The following is a 5,000-nucleotide window of genomic DNA, read 5'->3' on the forward strand; positions in this document are numbered from 1 at the left end:
ATATGGTTGGAAAAATAGTGACAGAGAATAGAACAAGGATGGACAAATCAACCCTTAACTCAACAATAAGTAGATGAGTGTTATGTGTGTGTATATGTGTAAATAAACAAACACTGAAATTCAATGTATTTTATTTATATATATAAATAAATATGTATATATATACATATATATATATATATATACATGTTGAATATTTAATAACATGGCAAATTCTTGCATCCAGCACACCTTACAACAGTGGTAATAAAAGATGCAACCTATGCTTAAAAGAAAAACAGTTTATTATATATCATCCAAACCTGTCATCCCTCAACAAGCGCAGTAAAATCATTTCAATATGCCGCCACAGACGGAAACATAGGTAACACATGAGCCAATCACCACACCCTACGCCTGCCTGTATCCACCCACTCTGTGCCCTATATAAACCATTGTATGTGAATGCTCCCATTAAAATCTCCTGATGATTCAGGGAACCCCTCATGAAACAGTTCTGTAGAGATGAAGTAGTCTTGTGATTTTTCCCACACCTACATATTGCGCTCTACCACGGTATCGAGCACTATTCTCTGGATAATCCAATCAAGATATATATATATATATATATATATATATATATATATATATATAAATAATAAAATAAATATATGTGCATAGCTAAAATTCACTGAAAGTCAAGTATTTCTATATATATATATGTATATGAAATACTTGACTCTTAGGGGCTTCACGGTGGCAGAGGGGTTAGTGTGTCTGCCTCACAATACGAAGGTCCTGTAGTCCTGGGTTCAAATCCAGGCTCGGGTTCTTTCTGTGTGGAGTTTGCATGTTCTCCCCGTGAATGCGTGGGTTCCCTCCGGGTACTCCGGCTTCCTCCCACTTCCAAAGACATGCACCTGGGGATAGGTTGATTGGCAACACTAAATTGGCCCTAGTGTGTGAAAGTGAGTGTGAATGTTGTCTGTCTATCAGTGTTGGCCCTGCGATGAGCTGGCGATTTGTCCAGGATGTACCCCGCCTTCCGCCAATTGTAGCTAAGATAGGCGCCAGGGCCCCCCCGCGACATCGAAAGGGAATAAGCGGTAGAAAATGGATGGATGGATACTTGACTCTTAACCACGCCCCCAACCATTCCCCCCACCCCTCACCCCCCGAAATCGGAGGTCTCAAGGTTGGCAAGTATGCCTTATAGTCCGGAAAATACGTTAATTAAACCGTGTGCAAATTATATCCTCACTTTTGCCTTAAAGGCCACAACTATAGTCCACCAGTCATCCTGTAGGCATGTAATGGCAGCCGTGTTCATAATGTGGCAGCAGGCTGCTGGCCACACAACAACTCGGAGAGGATGCCGAGTGGTGCCGCGACACACTACAACCACCGTCTTTTTGTCGCGTTTTTTAAAGGAATCCACCAAGACTTGGGCTGAATTTTTTTTTTTCTTCTCCAGCCCACTTTCCCCACCCCCTCGTCATTCCCTTCCATCACAAAACTCAATTAGTAAATTAGTTCCAGCTCGCCAAGCGATAAACAGCAGCCTGGGAGCACATAAACGCACACGGCATACCCCATTAGGGCTTCACAAGCAGCATGCAACACAAAACCTTGCTTACACACACACACACACACACACACACACACACACACACACACACACACACACACACACACACACACACACACACACACACACACACACACACACACACACACACAAGGTAATTAATTTACAAACTCAGAGAAGAGTTTACACTTTTACAATAAAAGCATGCGTGCAGGCTAAGACTGCATGATATCATGCAAATATTGGACATTTTAAGCTTATGATTAATGTCTGAATGATAATTTACTGTCTTGCTGCTTTCATTATGAGTCGGGTTAACCATGACAACACAAATATATCAATACAGACACTCACATATGAATGTTCTACATGACATGACCAATGTGGCTTTCATTTAAACATGCTTAGTGATTAAATGGGCAATTGCACACATCTGTGCCATTTGCTCTCATTACTATGACTCTAATGTACAAACCCTGTTTCCATATGAGTTGGGAAATTGTGTTAGATGTAAATATAAACAGAATACAATGATTTGCAAATCCTTTTCAACCCATATTCAGTTGAATATGCTACAAAGACAACATATTTGATGTTCAAACTGATAAATATTTTGCAAATAATCATTAACTTTAGAATTTGATGCCAGCAACACGTGACAAAAAAGTTGGGGAAGGGGGCAATAAATACTGATAAAGTTGAGGAATGCTCATCAAACACTTATTTGGAACATCCCACAGGTGTGCAGGCTAATTGGGAACAGGTGGGTGCCATGATTGGGTATAAAAACAGCTTCCCAAAAAATGCTCAGTCTTTCACAAGAAAGGATGGGAAGAGGTACACCCCTTTGTCCACAACTGAGTGAGCAAATAGTTTAAGAACAACGTTTCTCAAAGTGCAATTGCAAGAAATTTAGGGATTTCAACATCTACGCTCCATAATATCATCAAAAGGCTCAGAGAATCTGGAGAAATCACTCCACGTAAGCGGCATGGCCGGAAACCAACATTGAATGAACGTGACTTTTGATCCCACAGACGGCACTGACACAGACACTGACATCAATCTCTAAAGGATATCACCACATGGGCTCAGGAACACTTCAGAAAACCACTGTCACTAAAAACAGTTTGTCGCTACATCTGTAAGTGCAAGTTAAAACTCAACTATGCAAAGCGAAAGCCGTTTATCAACAACATCCAGAAACGCCGCCAGCTTCTCTGGGCCCGAGATCATCTAAGATGGACTGATGCAAAGTGGAAAAGTGTTCTGTGGTCTGACAAGTCCACATTTCAAATTGTTTTTGGGAAATATTTGAAATCGTGTCATCCGGACCAAAGGGGGAGCGAACCATCCAGACTGTTATCGACGCAAAGTTCAAAAGCCAGCATCTGTGATGGTATGGGGGTGTATTAGTGCCCAAGGCATGGGCAACTTACACATCTGTGAAGGCACCATTAATGCTGAAAGGTACATACAGGTTTTGGAACAACATATGCTGCCATCTCAGCGCCGTCTTTTTCATGGACGCCCCTGCTTATTTCAGCAAGACAATGCCAAGCCACATTCAGCACGTGTTACAACAGCGAGGCTTTGTAAAAAAAGAGGGCAGGTACTTTCCTGCCCCGCCTGCAGTCCAGACCTGTCTCCCATCGAAAATATGTGGCGCATTATGAAGCGTAAAATACGACAGCGGAGACCCCGGACTGTTGAACGACTGAAGCTCTACATAAAACAAGAATGGGAAAGAATTCCACTTTCAAAGCTTCAACAATTAGTTTCCTCAGTTCCCAAACGTTTATTGAGTGTTGTTAAAAGAAAAGGTGATGTAACACAGTGGTGAACATGCCCTTTCCCAACTACTTTGGCACGTGTTGTAGTTAATTATTATTTGCAAAAAATAAAAAATAAAGTTTATGAGTTTGAACATCAAAAATCTTGTCTTTGTAGCATATTCAACTGAATATGGGTTGAAAAGGATTTGCAAATCATTGTATTCCGTTTATATTTACATCTAACACAATTTCCCAACTCATATGGAAACAGGGTTTGTATATATTATATATATATATGGATACATCCTAAAAATAAACAAAGTCAACAACATATTTATGTGTGTCCTTTCAGTCCCATTTTTCACATCTCCAGCTTTTGGAGCTCAGTGCACAACTGCACACACAACAAGAAGGGGAGGAAGCAGAAGAACGAAGAAAAGACATGGTGACGATGAGTGAGAAGAAGAAATACACTTGCAAGTTCTGAAATGATTGGGAAAAAAAGAATTTCATCCAGGATAGCTCGAAGGGGAAAGGGTATGTTGCCTGCACCTCAACTCCGCCACCGACATCTCCCCCATCTCCCAAATTCGGACGTCTCAAGGTTGGCAAGTATGCCAAAATAGAACTTTTTGCTCCTCTGCTTGTAAAACCGGCAATGACACGACCTGATGACGACGCCTGTTAAAAAAAGTGGTGGGGTTATACTTTTTGGAGGCGGTGTAGTACCGAATTTGATTCATTTGTATCGCAGCACTATACCAGTACCGGTAAACCGTACAGCCCTACATTTGACACAACCATTCCTTATTTGCTATTCAAACACGCCTGATTCCTAACACGCGGCACACAACCACTGTGGTGAGGCGGAGCCGACGGTCCGACAGAGCGGCAGGGCACGCTGGAGCCCGGCCAGAGATGGCGGCGAGGAAGCGGGGAATTCGAGCGAGCAGACGCCAAAAGCAAGATTAGGTGTGTGGATCGCGCACCTGCACACAATTGACGTATCTCCTCTCAATGTATAAAAGGGGACAAGGAGGAGGGAAGGAGGCGGAAGGAGTTGGAGAGCCTGCAGCAGTACATGAAGAGCGGAAGCGACAGAGAGCAAGACGCAGACGACGACGACGGGGGCGGCTGAAAGCGACCGAAGAGCGAGCAGTGGAGGAAGGGCTGAGAAGCGACCCGACGAGAAACTGAGGTTTATTTGAAAAAAATAAACAAAAGTCAAACCTGATCAATCATGTCCTTCCTTGGTGGTCCATTGAACCCGCACGGCGGCAAGAGTCTGTCACAACCACTTATTGAAATGTCATTCTCGACAAGAAGAGATGCTCGACGCAGAAATGTGCCTGTGCATTCAGCGCAGTCGAACCACACCGCAGCTGAGCGGCTTAAAAGCAGGCTTTCATGCCTTTTAAAAAAATGAACACACGCAAGCAGAAGTGCTCAGCGGAGTATTGTGACAGTGTGTGATAACCACGGGCCAAGCACTTAAGCTGCTGTAATTAGCCTGATCACTGTGGCAACCAAAAGACGCTTCCTTTCATGCCCCCACTTCACAAACTAAGACACAACACAAATACGTACGCACGGCGGAAACGTGTGTGGAACCAGGAACTGAGCCTGAGGGGTGGAAGCATGCCTTGCACAAGGTAGAC

The 5,000-nt window shown here is 43.2% G+C and overlaps 1 protein-coding gene across 3 annotated transcripts in view; it reads right to left on the bottom strand.

Moving 5' to 3' along the window:
- The window catches only part of znf423 (zinc finger protein 423), a 419,133-nt gene that overhangs the window by 119,523 nt on the left and 294,610 nt on the right, over positions 1–5,000 (bottom strand). The gene's annotated exons all lie outside the window — the stretch shown is intronic.

The sequence above is a fragment of the Nerophis ophidion genome, linkage group LG12, assembly GCF_033978795.1.
Source record: "Nerophis ophidion isolate RoL-2023_Sa linkage group LG12, RoL_Noph_v1.0, whole genome shotgun sequence".
NCBI lineage: Eukaryota > Metazoa > Chordata > Actinopteri > Syngnathiformes > Syngnathidae > Nerophis > Nerophis ophidion.